The sequence below is a fragment of the Plectropomus leopardus genome, chromosome 2 (genome assembly GCF_008729295.1).
Source record: "Plectropomus leopardus isolate mb chromosome 2, YSFRI_Pleo_2.0, whole genome shotgun sequence".
Taxonomy (NCBI): Eukaryota; Metazoa; Chordata; class Actinopteri; order Perciformes; family Serranidae; genus Plectropomus; species Plectropomus leopardus.
This window is the reverse complement of record NC_056464.1, coordinates 27,978,389-27,996,942: the sequence shown is the minus strand read 5'-3', so window position 1 is coordinate 27,996,942 and position 18,554 is coordinate 27,978,389. Positions and strand designations below refer to the sequence as shown.

Sequence of the window (18,554 nt, the reverse complement as noted above, 5' to 3'; positions counted from 1 at the left end):
TGGCAACACTAGAATGAGACCCAAGCCAACAGAGGATGTGACTTATGTAAAGGCAGGAATTGCATTAGGAGCACTGTGTGGGCGATAGATTTAGTTGGTGTCATCTGCAGAAACACAGGCAGCACCTGCATCACACAGGCACTGTGCTGGTGTTTTTTTAAGTAATCAGACACTAGAAAGAATCTGTTAACACTGACTAAATTTATGCAATAACAGCTTGATTTCTTTGCCATATGTACCCTGTAAAGTATGGGTTCTTTAAATGTTTTTTGAAATATGCATATTTGCACTGGAAAAGTTCTCAGACTGGGAAAGTGTCATCATGGGTGTACTGAGTATGTCAAATTTTGGAGCCACAGAAATTAACCAGTGTCTGTGCCTGGTTGCCATGGTTACATTCATAGTGAATGATACCCTTAATACATTTTTCATTCTGCCAAAACAGCAGAAAACCAAAATGCTTTCAGCGATCACCTTTGAATGTAAAACGAGTCAATACTCACTGCTGGCTAAGATGTTTCAGAAAGATTTCATATGAACAAGCAAAGGTTGGCGTCTGTCAAAACAGATTAAAATGAAGGAAAGGACCAGTCAGTTGATTATAACTTTAGGCCAGATAGATAAAGAAATTAACCAGAAACAAGAGATGACATGATACTGTTCTCCAGAGGCAGTGTGATTTTGTTCCCCAAAATAAGCAAAGCGTCACGCTAATTTACAACACACACTGGAAAAAGAGTAAAGTAAGTGAGAAGATCTTAAACGCACAGCATTCAAGGTCACCTCAATGACATTTCTGTTTCATAGATAATGGTGTGAGACAAAGAATGATCAAAGTTTATGCCTGTTATTAATGGCCGATTTCCATCCAATCGAAACGATTTTAATAATTATACAAAAACCTTTAATTTATGCATCTTGGTGTTATGCTATCACATGTCTAAAAATATTTGTATTGCCTGCTTTTGTGGCTCAGATCAGGATCCGGAACGACGGACAGGATGCCTGTCTGTGTGCATTTGATGCATTAAGTTTCACCGTGGAATATTATAACTGTGTAAAAAATGCCCCGAATTTTTAAATTGCTCTTGTTTGTTCTTGTGGGAGACCTAATTTGGTTGGATCCAGCCTGAATTAATGTGCCATTAATTTATCAGTAATTCAAAACTGTCCAGTCTAGAGGGAAAAAGATTTTGATATCATTAAAAAAAAAACTCTCTAGATTATGAAGTACATTCAACTCGAGACACAAACGTAGGTCCTAGAAATGGATATTATTTTAACAGCAAAGTGGTTTCTTTCTTGTTTGTTCTGTTTTCTGTCTATATCTATCTCCTGGTACTTAAGTTTAACATTTTTATTTCTGCGTGTTTCTCTTATGAAAATAATTAGGATATAGTCACTTTTGTAGGCTTGGACGGTATCTATTTTTTCATGCCTTCCTGAAATTTCGCTGGGGTAAACAGTTATGACAGTGTTTGTGTGCGACGCTATCCATCCCCACCCACACCCACCCCCGCACAAGCTCACTACGCTTTAGTCTGAAGTCACAAAATGTCAAAAAAAGGTAATATACTTATACAATATACACTTATTTTCTGAGAAATACAGATAAATATGCAACCATACACCTTCTGAATTCAAATTTCTCTTTTTCGTCTAAGACTAGCCTTTGCTTAATTGCCTTGTTAACACATCATGAAATATGCTTCATTCAAACGCAACAGAAACAAAATGAAGCTTGCCAAACCATGTGGGTTAGTCCTCTTAGTCATTTAGTTGGTTCACTATTCCAACAGCCGCCAGGTCTTATGTGGTATAAATAAACCCGTCATTTACCGAGTTAGATGTGAAAATCTGCCTTTTTCCCCCACAGTCTCTGTCCTTCATTACTAGCCACTGGCTTACGCTTTTGTAACGTTATCCCGAGTCGCCATGTGAGAGTAGGACAGGTCAGACAGTTGAGCTTTTATTTATTTTTACCCCTTTATTTAGTCAGGGTGACCTTGATAAAACTCTTTAATTCTGTGAGGACTCTTGTAGTGTATTTATTTGATTGATATAAGCAGCACCTTCAGTCCATTTTTCTTTGTAGGTTTTCATCTTTTTATGTTATTTGTAAATCTAAGTTACCTATGAATGCTCCATGCAATAAATAACTTTTTATGCTTTTCCCCTAGAGCACCGAGTCATAACAGTAGGATATTCAAGGATAGTATTGATAACATCACACTAGATTAGATTTATTATCAGTTGAGTTTATTACAGATATAATAATTGTTTTTTTTTTTGTTCTTAGTGATCATACATTTGACTTGTGCAGCATGTTAGTAACTTGTCATTGCTCATTGTTGTTTTGCTGTGAATTCAGTGAGACTCGAGACTAGTCAGTGACTTGGATCCTTGTGTTCCTTGTGTTCCTCTCTCAGCAAGTCAAGACTGTGGTTAATGGTTTATTGATTTTCTATATCGCCAGATGCAATTCAGATGAGCTTTACTACATACACAGAGGCCCTGCTCTCCAGATGAATGGATAGGTTAAGTGTTGAAGTCAAAGCACGAGTACAGCACATTAATGCCATGCCTTTCAGCTTTGTGTTGGACCATTAAAGCATGAAGAGATCATTAGATGGAAGTGTGACAGTGAATAAGGACTCATCACAAGCCATTTCAGAGGCATACACAGATGAGAAAACTACTGTGGTTTTGTCTACATCGTTTAGCTTATAAACGCTATAGCTATAAACTAATTTCCAAATTAAACTGACAAAAGGAAACAGATAAGTACCATCAATGCTCTTCACAGTCTCTGTCGTCATCCTTCCAGTATTTACTTGAAGTTCCATTAAAACACAACAAACTGGTTCGATACAGAGCACATAAAGAGCTGTTACTCAATGAGTCTGTGCTTTTAGAGTATTATAGTTTTTCTACTGTGGGCCCATGCAAACGTGTAAATGTGTTAATGTTTGCAATTTAGTTATGGTGAGGCAATGTGGTGCTGTAACCATGGCAACTTACTAGTGCATGCACATGCAATGCCAACCCTCATTTCACTACCAACACTGCCGGATCCGACCTCCCCATTCCAACATTTGGACGTGTTTTCCAGGTGGAAGTGACACAATATCCCATTTTCATTTCAAGCATATCAGCCATCAGCTGTTTTGTCAACAGTAATGAAACAGCTGCTGTAACACACAGCAAGCACCTCATAGCCACATGGGCATTTCATGAAAATCTGTTGTTTTTTTAGTTAACAGACAGACTGTCAGGTGTGAATAGTCATTTTTTACCCACCCAACACAAATACACAGAAGCACACTACATATGCATGCAAGGGTGAGTTTATAAATTACACTGCTCTTTAAGATAAAGATGTGTTTTTTCAAAAGTCCCAGTGAGAGTAACATTGAGCAAGCATGCACAATACCAGGACCCTAATGGCAGCTAAATGGAATTCAGCCATAATTTCGTCAAATGCTTCTCTTACTGTGGCATATTGAAATGTCTTCAATGAAAAAGCCCTATTGCATCTTTAATTTTGAAATGACTTCTTCATAAACCCGCTACCTTCAGGGAAATTAGGCTATTTTTTGCATTGGAAGATTTTGTGTTCCTTGGCCAACCAAAGCTCCCAACATTTGTCTTAGCTCATACAAACATGCACAACTGCCCTGTTTGCCATGTGCCACTGGTAGCAGAGCCCTCACTCTCCCTGACAATCTGTTGTGCTGACAGAATGCGGGATGGTTTTATGGGGTTTCTCTAACACTGCAGCAGCTGCCCGGCACTCCTGATGTCTCATCTGTTTGCTGACGTGTGTGTGCGAGTGCATATAAGCTGACAAGACGGTATGCAGAAACATAGGGAGGTGGGAGAGTAAGCAGTATGACTGCCAGGCAAACACCAGCTGTGATGGTTGGATATGAGAGGAATCGCTTTCCAGGCACAGTAGATTGAGTACAGGAAAGGGCTGGAAAGATCTGAATTTCTTAGTCTTATGTCACTATAAAGTCTGTACTTCATTGCAGGCTTTAGATGAGGCCTTAGATGAACTGCAGTTTTGGGCACTTCTTTGTGTTTTTGGGCCTGGAGGTTGACTCTTGGTCAAATATCTAATAATGTTTTTGCCATTAAGATATTTTTATATACGGACCAAGGTTTGGTACTTAAACCTACTCAGTGGCATTTTACAGTTTGAAGAAAAATAATGTGTGTGTGGTCGACAAAGTTTGTAATGGAGACTGTGGTTCATAGGCATTTCTTTGCTGCAGTTTCTTGTTGATAAAAGGCGACGTGTATACCAGATACAGATATGTATTATAGATATGTAATAACAGATATGTAATAATTGTATCATTAGTATTATTTCCTCGCTTCCATGGTTGTTGGTGTCACTGTCTGTACAATTGGAATACTTTTAATGATATGTGATGGAGAAAAAAAATAGGAACAATGTCCATAATGAAATCTGAAGAACATATTAACTAAGCTGCAAATAAATAAATAAATAAATAAATAAATCTGAGCTGTTTCTATTTGAATTTGGTAATATTCTGGAATTTCATCTTGTTACCGAATTAATACCCACAATTAAAAGGTTATGCCAGTTGTGTAGTATTAAAGCAAACAAATAAAAAGTGAGCTTCCCCTTTCTGTTTTAAAAACCCTTGTTTTAAAAACCCTTTAAAAACCCAGTTTTTATTATGAGATAAGTTATTTGATGACAATTTGACCCAAATTGTGCTGAATTATGGTGTGTGGATTTGTGCACAGGCTTCCCTTTAAGGTAATATGAGCACAACATTTTGCACGCTGCCTGTGTGTCTGAGCCAAGGATTTAGATAATGACAAGATCAGTGTCAGAAAGCTATCCAAGTAGATATCCCTCCAACTATTTCCAAATCAAGTTATCTTTGTAGCTCACACCTTCTTTTCTCCAGCATTTGCAGGGTCATACCTGAGGGATTAGAAGCTTGATATTTGGTGAGATTAATTTTAATTTCAGATAAATTCTCCCATGACAGCCTGTCTTAGGACAATATTTACCGTTTAAAAAATGTGGCTTATTTATTTTTAAATAATTAAGGAATTTGTTTTTTTTATTTTCCACAAATCATGTATCGAAAAAATATTGGGTTTTAAATTCATGCATCATATTGATATAAATACATTTCAAATAATCCCCAGCCCTAGAAATATGATTGGAGGCTCAGCACAAAAACGTATGTCTTGATTAGGGCTTTTTTTTATTGGCACTATTGGACATGCTGAGTCAAACCATGCTGCACTGATTTGCGTCTCCTTTACAAGTTTAAACATGCAGAGTTGTGCTTAACATGGACCGACTCAGAATTGGGCCAAAGCTTGTCTGAGCGTCTCTAAGCAGATTGCTGTGATGTTAGAAGGGCTCATAGGGGTCAAGGTTATTCGTTGTCAAAATTCAGTAATGATTCAGCGACATGTTTAAATAGCCTTTGTTGCTATTGCCAGACATACTGAGGATACTTTATCAGATTCTACTATGTCTCAGAAAAAGAAATGAGAAAGTAGAATAGCGAGCACCTGGCCTGCGGATGAAACAGAAGCCCTGCTTGCTGTTTTGAGTGAGAAGTCCATGCAGGACGACACTGCTGTTGCAAGAAGAATATGAAAACGGCTTTAGAGACATTGCAAGCAAGCTGGAAGTGATGGGCATCTGGCGAACATTTGTGCAGTCCAGAAAGAACACTGACAACAGTACAAGTTGACCACAATAACACCAGCAGGGTGGACAAAAAAAACTTCACATTGACTCATAAGCACATAAGATGTATGGAGATGTGACGAGTATGAAAACTTGTACTCACGGTCAATCTTCATCTTGATGAATAATAAAAAAAAGACGAGCCACAGTTGATCTTATATGAATATATAGGTTTAATGACAACATAAATCACATCTGAGAAGCTCTTAGTAGAGCATGAAAATGTGTGGACAAAGAGACAGTTTAAAGTAACAGAGGATCAGCCAGATTTATACATAACATTTCACACATCATACAAATGCGTCTGTCATTATAGTCACATCCACAAGGTCTTACTTTCATAATATCTTAACATTCAGACACCCTGGAGTCAGTGAAGGAATCTGAGGTCCTCAGTAATATCTAAACCATTAATGTGTGAATCATACATCTCTATACAATTATTCATGATTACATTCACATACTTTCATATATAATAATTTTCTACAACAAGATGGAAATCCCTGTTGCACTGGTAGCACTGTTCCATTATAGAATGGGATAAAAATGAGAAGCATTAAATAATTAAAAGTACAAAGCTGACATTTTTCAAAAGGTAGGAATCAGGACAATGATACATTCATAACCTAATTCCTGAAAGGTCACATCACTGTGAAAATCACCTACGAATGATCTAATATTAGCAAAAAGACTTCTTTATTGCAGCGTCTCACTGAGATGTACTTTGCTTTGAAACATTCTGCATTTGACATCAGGAAATCTTACGATGTCGAGAGTGGTTGGATGATTGGCTTTAAAGAGAGAACAGTTGGGCATCACTGGTGGAGCAATGAAATAATCTGTTTTGTGTGTTTTTTACACAGTCGCAGCTGAGGATGTAGAAGGAAATTGATTAGACAAAGAATGGCACCTTGTTGCACAGCATGTGCTTTATTGAGGAGGAGGATGAGTTGCCAATGGTGACTGAGAATGTTGTATTGGAAAGGTATAAAGCACTCAAGAGCAGTGCCGGTGACACCTACCCACTGCTTAAAGGCATTCATTTAAAGCAGGATGGTTGATGGTGCTGAAGGATGCACCAAGGTCTAAAAGGATTAAAAGTCAATGTGCACTTGCTTCTGTTATTAAAGGAAGTAATAAAGTGTGTCTCAGCTCATCATATAAGCTCAGTGCTCTTTCTCAGGCAGAAGTGATTGATTGGATTGCATACATATCTGGATGTCATGTAACAGTTGCCTTTGTTTGTCTGGGGCTCTCAGTGTGCTGTTGTAGATTTGTATGCATCAGAATGAGCATCCTCTTGTCTCTGTTGTTCCTCCCTGATGCTCTCTTTTCCCTAGACTGTACTAAACAAGAGTCTTTAAAATCTACACCTGTTCCTTTGCTTAACTTTCTCCGCAAGCGTGACTGATGATTTAGACACCAAATATAGAAAAACTGTGAAACTTCCATCACTTCCTTTGTGTTCTGCTTGATGTGCTACATTGACTTTTTTTTTTGGAATACTGCAGAGGCTTCGAGATGCACATTAGCAGTTTCGAATGGATTGCAGGGCGTAAATTGAGCATCCGGGTCACATCAATGCGTCAATTGCTGCTTGTGAGCACACGTAACACAGGATTAGTTATCATTGGCTGTACAGCACAGTGCAGCAAGCATCCTACTCTGCAGAGAAAAGCAGTGAAGCTCCGCTGCTCCCTGTGAGGCTGATGACCTACTTTTCCACTCCAGGCGATAACATACTGTACAGTATCCAGCCATGTAAAATTCCTCCATTTCTTTCCACTTTGCATGTGAAAAGGGATGCAGGGTTGGTAGGAGGAGGGGGGAGCTGACTGCCTGACTGTGCTTAAAACACCTGTGCTCCCTATTCTAGTTTGTAGACCGTCACCCACTAGAACGTGTACGTTGCTATACAGTTCACTATGCTAGATCTTTGTTCCCCCTGGCTGCTTGAATTGGTGGAGTAGCTGCATATAATAATTTAAAGACGGCTGCTATCTGCAGGCGAAAAAAGGAAGATAGAGAAAAACTTGATTTCAGGCTGGGTGAAAAGGAGGAGGTTGTTAATAACAGCCTGCTGACAGAGGGCAATGGACTAGAACCAAGTGCTTTCCACTCATTTAGAGTGTCTTGGATTAACTCCCTCACACAAATAATAAAGTGTATCCACTTTCACTGACAAACACACACAGAGGCTGAGTCTCCTCAACTGACTGATAACTGAAAGTGTTGATGATTTACGGTTGGTCATTGAGATCTTCCTACCTTTGGGCTAAATGTTACACTGTTTGCTCTACCGGCGTTTTTACTCCATCTAACAATTTTTTTTTACAGTTTACTGTTATGAAATGAAAAATATGTCTTCATAACCTGGCAGAATCTAAAGGCTTAAAGGTTGATTTCATGAACATTTTTAGTTCAGTGTTAAGCACATACACTCATTTTTTCATCAATTACTTCATTAATTGTTTCGTTTGCCTCTTTCCCATTTGACAACAAAACAAAACAGAAAAAAATTGTCTGGCTTTTTTCTTAAGTGGGGAAAAGGTTACAGTCAGCATTTATTCCTTGGTCAAGTGACTCTGTAGTCACTCCAATAGTAGCGCTAAATTTCACCCCTATTCTGGTGTAATGCAAAGATGCACCTTCAGAAATTCTGATGGCCTCTGCGCAAGCAACAGCTTTTTTTTTTGCTTAAAAAACTCCCTGTTCCTGCAGGAAACAAGGCTAGTAAGAGTGGTGAGAATGGATCAAAAGCTGAAGTGTTGGGTAGTTCATCATCACAAGCAACACCTTTGGGATGACACTTAGTCAGCAATCAATATCATCATATTGATCATGTGACTCTGTCTGTCAACTATGACAGACAGAGGTCATTGTAATATGTAGGATAAGGGATTGATTTGGGGTCAGAACACTTGGGAGTCAATGCAAAATTATTTTTTAGATTTTTTTTTTATGACAGAGCTGAGGCTAATACGTTTGACCTGTCTATTTTTTTTTCAAGTTGGTCAAATCCAAGTAATTGAAAGACAATCCTGAATTTGGATCTTTGCTCTTAAATCTCAAGTCTTTTGCTCTGCTGTCAGAAAATAATGAGACTTAATAGTGGATTCAGATTTAATTAAATGTTTTGCTGCTGATGACCAATCTCATAAACACGCATATTTCATTAGTAAGGATATTATTTCTGCTACAGCAGATCTCTATTCATCAGATACTGTATGGCTGGATAGACGTCAGTATGGCTCAGTAAGAATACTATTTTTAAATGTATTTACTCATGTCTGCTTGTGTCAGTCAGCACTCTCAGCACACACTGCGACAAGGCTAGAAATAGCATCAGCATCATTGTTGTGTATTCTGCTCAGTGTCATCAACGCCCAGAGGGGGTTAACCTTTTAAATGGCGGTAAAAGCTAGTTGGATGTGAGCAGTCGTGACACCATCGAGTGGGGGCACTGGGCCAGGATGAGAGCGAAGGAGGAATCGTGTCACAGCCAGGCCAGTGAGTCATTCTCTCACGGCAGTCACTTAGACAATAGAAAGCCTATGACGCTGGCATATGCTGAGATTTGTTACATGTTCCCACTGAAGAAATGCCACGGCAGTGGGCTGTGTGACACAGAGAATTGAAACATAGTGTTTGTGATTAGAGGCCTCGCAAGGATGCTGTGATATTGTTTTGAAATAGCAAAATGGATTTATGACATTGCCTTTGTGTGTTTGTTCTGTGTGTGTGTGTCCTTTGCTGAGTTGTTTTCTCACCTAAGCTGTATTAAGTTTCTCTAATTGGCTGGCAGAATCTTACCCAGGCTAGCTGCATGGCTATAGGGATGCCAGGGTTAGTCATTCAGTCCACTTTATTTGTTTAGAGTGAAATATCTCCGTTACTATTTAATGGATTGCCATGAAATTTTCTACAAACATCCGCGGTCCCCAGTATATTAAGCATTTGGAAAACTGACATTACCAGGTAAAAATGTGTGTCCTTTTCTATCACTCTAAATTTGCACATTTTTGCACGTCCGTGAATGCAGGTGGAACTTGTCATGAGTTCTTTTTTCCCTCACCAGCAGTTTGAGGAGTTTGAGCTTCAGTGACAACAATTGATCTCTTGATCTGGTCAGAGCTGGTCAGATCGATGAACGAGAACAGCAGCTGCTGTTGAGGCAAGTGAAAGCAATCTTTTAGACCCAGCGCAATGGATGGTAAAGCTTCACTGTCACTGCTTCTGGTGTTTTGCTGCTTCATCTGTGCCTAGAGTATGCTCTGCGCTCCGAGAGTGTGGTGCAATGCATACCTGAATGAATTCCAATAGCACTCCTGATGAACGGTTCTACTTCGAAAATATTAAATCAGTACGAAGCAACGGGTGTTTTTTTTTTCAAAGAATGTGTGGGAGACCATTGGTTGAATTCTTAATTTTAGTAAAATATTTCAGCAACTGAGCTGAGCTGGAGCAAAACACTCTGGATTTTCCAATCCATATTCTGACCTACACCTATGGTCATGAGCTTTGGGTAGTGACGGAAAGAATGAGATCACAAATACAAGCAACTGAGATGAGATTGTTTCTCCATAGGGTGGCTGGGCTCAGCATTAGAGATAGGGTGAGGAGCTCAGACATCTGGAGCGAGATCGAAGTAGAGCTGCTGCTCCTTTGCATCAAAAGGGGCCAGCTGAGGTGGTTCGGGCATCTGATCAGGATGCCTCCTGGACCCCTCCCATTAGAGTTTTACCAGTTGGTAGGAGGCCTCAGAGGAATGACCCAAAATATGCAAGTGCACTTATACATCTCTTATACATCTCTTCTGGCCTGTAAACACCTTGAGATCCCTTTAGGAGGAGCTGAAAAGCATTGTTGGGGAGAACAGTCAGTCAGAGACCCCTCATTGCTTTAAGTCGAGTAGTTGTTTTTTTTTTTTTTTGTGTAGTGTACTTCTGGGGATGTTTTAGTCTCCAGAATTTGCTATGGAGTGAGTGCTCTTGACTTTGATGCCACTCTTTGCAGCTGTAGACATGCAGGCAGCGGCACAGAGGGAGAGACCAACTGCACCGAAAGGTGAATAAATGGTGAATTTGCAGCTCAAAGCAGGTTAATACGATACAGTCTCTTGATATCTAGTGTAGGCAAAAAATGTTGCACATTTTTGATCTGCCATTTGTGCTGATAGTGCTATATAATGTGGATGCCGCTGTCACATTGACAGTCCCGTGGAGCCCATTCAGCCTTTAAAACTTTGTATGGAAAACAAAAAAATCAGCGCTTATATGTATTGAACTGCCAAATCCAAATCAACTGGCATATTTTTGATTTGGGTACAGCCCTACTGAAATTTCATGTGCATGTTGAAGTGTAATAACTTTGGTGGGCACTAACACACTAAGCCTGTGGTTCTGGAGTTGTAAAGTGGGGGCAACATGAGGCTAAACATAAATTATGCATAGTTCTGCACCGCTAGTAAAGCATGGACAAGCTTGTGAATGAAGTGCCAGGTAAACATAAAGCAGATGATGAATCTACACCAAACTACACCAGTCTACACAGTCTACAATCTACACCAGTTACCAAAACAAAGATAAGAAATATGACAAGGTGCATCTCAGCGGGTGGGGGGCTGAAAATATTTATGTTGGCGTGCTGCTAGCGTGACTCTCCGTCTTGTTATTTTTCTTGAAAGTCAGAATGATGCAGTTTGCAAAGAGTGAGAATGTTTTCCTGCAGCAGGAGCAGGGCCTGACTCGCTTCTCCAGTAAGTCGAATGTGCCAAGACAGGTTTAGTTTTTCTGTGAGACAGCTGCTTTTTGATTGGACAGTCTTGTTTGGACTCTATGGAAAATGCAAAGTGTCACATTCGCTAGTCTTGCAGCCCTGAAAGAAGCACATGTCTTAGTCCACACAGACGAGTTAACATGGGTCTTATCACCCAGCTGCTGTTAGGATAAACTTGCAAGACCATCTCCTACTGTCAATCCAGGAAATGGGTTCAGATGTAAATGAATCAATTGTTCCCCACAACTGGACCAAAGCCAAAGCCCTCTATAATTGTGTGTCAGATGTTTTGTAGCATTTTCTTAATATCTATTGTGGGATAGATAGGTAGAATGCATAAGTAATTGGGTGCATTAAAAGAAATAAAAGTAAAAATGCACTACTGTTACTGTAATAGTATGCCTTATGGACATTTATCTAAGTAATATCTCACATTTAAAGTAAAAATGTGTGATTGCTAATAGACAATCAAGTTATAATGTGCTTCCTTTCATTTCCTTTCATTGTTAATTGTTAAAGTTGTACTAAAAGGAAAATTTAAGGATCTCAAACCTGAAATTATTTGCCCCAAGATTGTAAATTAACAGCCTATTAAAGTGATACACTGATTTTGGTTTTAGTGCCATAATTAGAGAGGGCTCTTCTGAAGTAAATATATTAAATGGGTCATTAAGTGGTGAGCCTTTTAAGAGCAGTCTGCATTAGGATAGGGAGTTTTAGAGTTCTCTATAAAATAGTCTGCTGTTCTCTGACTTGCTCATATTTGCTTTCGCTCACAGTCAAGCAAACCACTATTCTGCTGTCAGCGAAGTAACGCAGAAAGCAAGAACAAAACAAGTGGTTGCCCACGGCTTTCACTGAATGCTTTTCAGCTTTAGCTTCAGTGTTACTAATTCCGACACTCTACATATTGAGCCTCAATTTCTAATTTTTCATGTCGCTTGTAGTTACTAAACTTGAGCTGAACTCTGACTTTATGTGCAAACTGGCAGACAACCTGTTGTGAATATTCATAAATTTACTGGGCACTCATGTCAGTCCTCGTCCCACCACTTTTCCTCTTCACCAGTGCCCGTCATGCAGGGCCCTCTCGCACGCTCCCAGTTTCTCTGCATCGTCATCCTCCCACTCTTATCTCCTGCTCGTTTTTCACTCCTGTCCACCTTTACTGCCAGTGTCTCCTAACTGTCTGTCTTCTTTAACTTCCTTTTAATTAAGGTGCTTTCTCTTCTCTGGTTTTCCTCCATATTGTCCTCCATCTCATTCTATTTTAAAAAATTATTATATTAGGTCTTTCAAAAAAATTAAAATTGTGATTAATCACAGAACTTGAGTAGATGATTAATCCTATTTTTATTCATGTTTTTAATTCCATTGTTTTGCATTTAAAAACAGTTTTAATGTCCAAATTGACAGGGTAAAGCAATTGTTTACCAGACTGTCTTGATTAGGAATCAAATGACAGCAAAAAACTGCATGGGAATAGCATAAAGTGGGAATGTCTAAAAAAGGGGAGACTCATGGGTTCCCATAGAACACATTTTCTTTTCATGTTCAAGCTAGCATGACATGGTTGGTACCTCAAGTCTCTTAATTTCAGATATCATCACTGTAGCCTTAAAACCCAGCCCAGTACAGCCTCTTAAAGATAGAAATGTCAGCTTATGATAAAAAAAAAAAAAAAAACAAAAAAAACAAAACAGATAAATAATGCAGTACCTACACGCTTTAATTGCATCGCAATCAAAGTGTTAACGCTAACAGCCCTAGATAAAATACTTTCAGCATCTTTGTAATGACTAGTGGTTAGATGCAGGTTTGTCTCTGCTCAGTGTCTCCACACCTTACAGGGTTGAGGTGTTACTGTGTCAGCTTTTCCAAAGGGAATCTGTGCCCTGTGTGCTAAACCAGAGCACGTTTTACCTCCTCCCTGTTGTACGCAGCTATTCTCAGCAACTTTATAATATGACTTACCTTGACCTCAAGCTCATAATTAAAACATATGGATGAAGTACAGGCCACTGAAGGCAGGTGTTACTGATGCTTTTTACTATGTATGTTTTTTTCCATTTTTCTTCCAGTTTGGACAAACCAGCTTACCCCTCACTGCAGTCCTTATCACTGCTAACTCTTCCTGCTGGTCTGAGGAGAATGTAGGCGACCACTTGTCTCCTTTGAGAGACACAGTGTGCTCTTCATTACCCTAACTTGCACTAACTCATGTCCTCTCTTCCCCATGACCTGTAAATCGGTCCCCACTCATGGAGGATCTTCCGATCCCATAAATGCACCTTGAGGAGCAAGGAGAGAAAAGACTTCTGGAGGAGCTTAGCGTAATGAAAGACACATTGATGGAGTCATGCTGCCACTCCTTTTTTTTTCTTTGACCAGAAGACAAGCTGCCTCACTGGGAGAGAGTACACATGTGGAGGTATTGCATACAGAGCCAACACGCCTTTTTGTGGATGTCAAAACAGAGTTGAGAAGACTTGATCCCTCACTGGTTTCCCACTTCTAAAAACTGCCAAACTGAATAAGACATTAAATCAGCTAAGTTAGAAGTGTATTTTCGGTAGGTACAACAGGCTGTAACTGACAGTCATTTTCATTACTGATTAATATGTCAATTTCACTGGTAAGATATGACAAACTTCCAAAAACGCAGTTTCCCAGAGGTCAAGTCATCATCTTGAAAAGCAGCCAGTCCTCATGTTTGAGAAGCTGAAAAATGCCAGTATTTGTCATTTCGCCTGACTAAATAATCTAGAGAATTACTCAATTTTGAGCTGTTTTTTAAAATAGCTTTTGTCATATTTGCAGAAACTGCTGCTGTATTCCCACAGTGCCACATGAGATGGACAATCTGTGAAATAAATTATATTCCCTAAATTCATTCAATTGCCTTGTAGCATTTAAAATGGCCTTACACCACATTATAGAAAACATCCAATGAGAGCCAAGCAGTGCTGTCAAATTGTCAAACTAGGCAGCAAAGATCAAAAATGAATCAAGACTCTGCTACTGCATTGCCTATGTCTCAGTTTAAATGTTTTCAGAAACATATTTTAGTGTACTGTTTAGCTGTAAAATGAAAAAGTTGGTCTGGTTCATTTTTACAACTAAACAGTACACTAAAATGTTTCTGAAAACATTTAAGCTGAAAAATAGGCAATGAAAAACTCATTGTTGATTCATATTTGATCAGTGCTGCCATATTTGACAGTTTGACCGCCGTTCACGAGCGGGGATTGATATGATTGACAACTACGTTGGAGACTTCTCTGCTCCGATTGTTTGGGTTTTTTTTTTTGTTTGTTTGTTTGTGAGCGATGGTCAATTCTGGGAAATACCATTAGAGGCAGAGGGAAGAGGAGAAATGATATGATTTTTTTCCCAGTGCCTCTTTCAAAATATAGTGACAGTTTTAGCAAATACGACACAAAGCTATCTTTTTGTAAAAGTAACCAACTGCAGCTTTAATAGACTAATTGATGCAGCACTATGTGGTTGACAGGTGACTGACTTTATCTGCTGTGAGATTCTGTGTGGATGTTTGTGTGTTTGCCAAGATGGGGATATCTCATCAAAACATGAATGGAGACTTTGTGTCATCAGCAGTGGGTAACTGAGACCACAGCCAAGCTGTCATCAGTGTGAGTGGGCCTGGGAGAGTATTGGATGCATTTAGAGTGATGGTTCTGTTTTCTGTCGCCTGGGCACTTCAGTACTTCCTCATGCTACAAATCATGCTTTTATCAATGCTGTATGTTCTGGCACTGACTGAAAACCGACTCAGGAACAACTATGAATAGTTGGGGTTGAAAAAAAGAGGGGGTGGCATCGGCTTCTCATTGCCAGAAAGTGATTCTGGGTCTGTTGCAACATCACTGAAAAGAAAGAGCTTGTCCCCCCTGCCAGCACGGCGCACAGAGCAGTCTTTGTGGTATGAATCAGTCCTCATTGCTGCTCCAACTCTTTAGAAGCCCAGGGCTTTATGTTCAGGGGATACATCTATTCACTTAAAATATTCTGCAGATTTATACATAATAGAAGAACTGAATGTCTCAGTCAATATTGTTGTGTAGTTGTTTGACCCTTTAAAATCTGGATGGACATCCATTTTCTTGTACAGCGTTCAGATCCCATTCACAAAGTAATTAAACCTTTAAAATGAGATTTCTCTCTCAAAAAAAGGCAGCTTAGCTAAAAAAGAAAAAGAGAGAGTTTTGTTGATAATTTTCCAACAAAATATATCAAAAAAACTATATTTATAAGTATTATAATTATATACATAAAATTAGGTTCAAGAAAATTATTATTATTATTGTTTTTAATATATTGATTAGTTTTTCTTTTCATTTTAGCACTTTTTTCAGTTCATTTTCTGTTTTTGCTCTGTTACCATTCTTTTCATTCTTTTTTTGTTGCTAATTTCAGGTAATATTCTTGCAACTTTTTACAAGTTGCTATTTTTTGGGTAATTTCTTCTAAAGTTGCTTATTGCCGTCTTTCCATATTTTTGAAAGAAATATAGCCATTTTGCTCAGGTTTTTAAAGGGCTCATATACTCTGTGTGAGACAGTTGTTACGATAAAGTATGCATCTAGTCATTTTATGGGCACATAAAATTGTATTTATACCCAGTACAGTGGCAATGGATTAATCCTGTGCAGCAGCTCTTTGTCCCATGGTTATGAATTATTGTATTCTCTGTCAGACATGTCAGTACCTGAATTAACGATGAGATAGCAGTTTGGCGGTGTCCCATCTGGATAAATTAATGTCCTGCCTGTTTGTTATTATGAATTATTTGAGAGATAACACTGTTTACCGACTTTAAGACTGTTGCTCTCTCGGAGCAGAATGGCACACATTTCCCTAATGTGTTCAGAAGAAGACAAATACGTGCATATTTTTTTTCATCATCACTCTGGTAGTTACTAACAGTAGTGTGTAGCGTCCTCTTGAATTTATGCTGAGCACTTCTCACACATCCACAGTTCGTATATTTTTAAGCCTGACTAATATTTCAGTAATCTTACCGGCCAAGTTTAGCGTGCAAATATATAGACTGAAAGAAATAGCGGAAAGTTCTTCAGTACAGAATATTTAATTCATAATGCAAGGTTCCCTCATTACATATGTAAAATAGTTCATAATAGTTGATAATATTTTTTTTTGAACTTGGTAGCAGCCAGCTCCATGGATGGCAGTGTCGCTCAGTTGGCCCACCACTTTCGCTCCAGACTGAATTATGTTTGATGGGCAGCCATATGTGTCTCTATGAAGACTCATGGTCCCCAGAGGATGAATCCAAATAACTTGCCAATCCTCTAACTGTTCCCCTGAGGCCACCATGAAGTCCATTTTGTTCAGAATTAAATGTCTCAAAAAAAGTTGGATGGATTGAAATGAAATTTGGTGCTGACTAGAGCTGGGTAAATAAATCGATTCATCAATGCATTGCAATATGTTTTTTTGCCAATTCAATATCGATTCTTAAAATCCCGAAATCGATTATTTCCGTTGTAATGACGCCCCGCTCCTGTGGGGGCAGTGTGAGTGCCGCCGGAGTGTGATTGACGTTTGTCAGAGGCCTCGCGTGACCCCCAAACAGCTGTTGTTTATTCATTAAAATGGCGACAGTGACTCGAGATAACCGTTTGTCAAAATCAGCGCCGACAACATTAAAAGCCGACGTTTGGATACACGAAGTCGATAGTAGGTACGTCGTGTGTGAGCCTCGTGAGTCGGTGTTAAAACACTACAACTATAAGACGAAGCTACGTGACCGTTTAAGCCGACACCACGCAGATGTGCAACCTGTTGCTAACGCTAACGCTGAGGATCACGCACAAATGCAGGTAAACAAATCCTGCATAAATCTTTATTCTTTTTGTTAAGTTCGGCTCAGGCAAAAATGTGCACTTTCCTGTTCTTTTATTTATTTTAGTTTTAATTATTATTTAATAAAGATAATGGTAAACTAAGTTATGATGTCAGTTTGCACTATATCAATACAGATAATGCACGCTTTAATGAACACATACCAGAAGGTATTCTAATGAATTATTTGGGTATTTCTGACATCACCACACAGAACTGAATCGATATCAAAGCAACTGGGTCAATAGTGAATTGAATCAAAATTGAATCAAATCGTGACCCAAAGAAAATAAATTGAATTGAATTATCAGGTTCTAGATAATACCCAGCCCTGGTGCGGACATTTGTGTTCCCCTCAGGATGAATTTAATCAACTTCAGTGATCCCTTAACTTTTTATCTATTGCCATCATCAGGTCAGCATTTAATCATCCAGTTGTTTGATTAATGATTAAATAAATAACTTATATTCCCATCACCCTCAGCTTTGTGCTTAGTGCTAAAAAGTAGATGTTAGTATGCAAAAATGCAGAACTAAGATGATGGTAGTAAACACTATTACCTCCCTAGATGTCAGACAGCATTGTCATAATGTTTGCAACCAATTTTAGTATTACCTCAAAGTATCACCAGTCCCCAAATACAGAATCATGGAGCTGTGAACGTGCCTTTCAGTTTTGTTCAGCTATAAAGTGTCCACCCATGTCCACCCATGTCACCAGAAGTACAGATACATTACATTTACATTTCATGCATATCATATCAATGTTCATAAATATTGATATACTATATGTGAGTGGATGGCATGAGAACTTGGCGAGACAGATGCTGGCTCGCAGACCAGTGAGACCAGCAAATCAGTTGTTTTGGGGTGTTTTTTAGACATTGGTTGCATTTCCATGGCAATTTAACTGTGTGTTTCTTAACAAGACATTCAAGACATTACTGGCATTTACAACCATGATTGTGCCCCCCACCACCCCCCCAAACTGGGTATTTTAAGCCAAAACATGATCATTCACAACCATAACCAAGTGTTTTTTGTGCTTTAACATATCTGCCACGTCATTTGCAGAAATGTAGAATGCAAACATTTGTTCTGGCGATTGGGTTAAAATTGACCCACTGCACTCTTTGCATAT

The 18,554-nt window shown here is 38.9% G+C and overlaps 1 protein-coding gene across 3 annotated transcripts in view; it reads left to right on the top strand.

The window, feature by feature from the left end:
• gnai2b (guanine nucleotide binding protein (G protein), alpha inhibiting activity polypeptide 2b) overlaps positions 1 to 18,554 on the top strand; it is a 55,694-nt gene that overhangs the window by 13,763 nt on the left and 23,377 nt on the right. The window contains exon 1 of one of the 3 annotated variants that reach the window (XM_042507265.1): positions 17,174 to 17,391. The exons of the other annotated variants lie outside the window; for them this stretch is intronic. The gene's annotated coding sequence lies outside the window, so the exon portion shown is untranslated. Of the gene's footprint in view, positions 1 to 17,173; positions 17,392 to 18,554 lie in introns of those variants that run through there. 3 annotated transcript variants of the gene reach the window in all.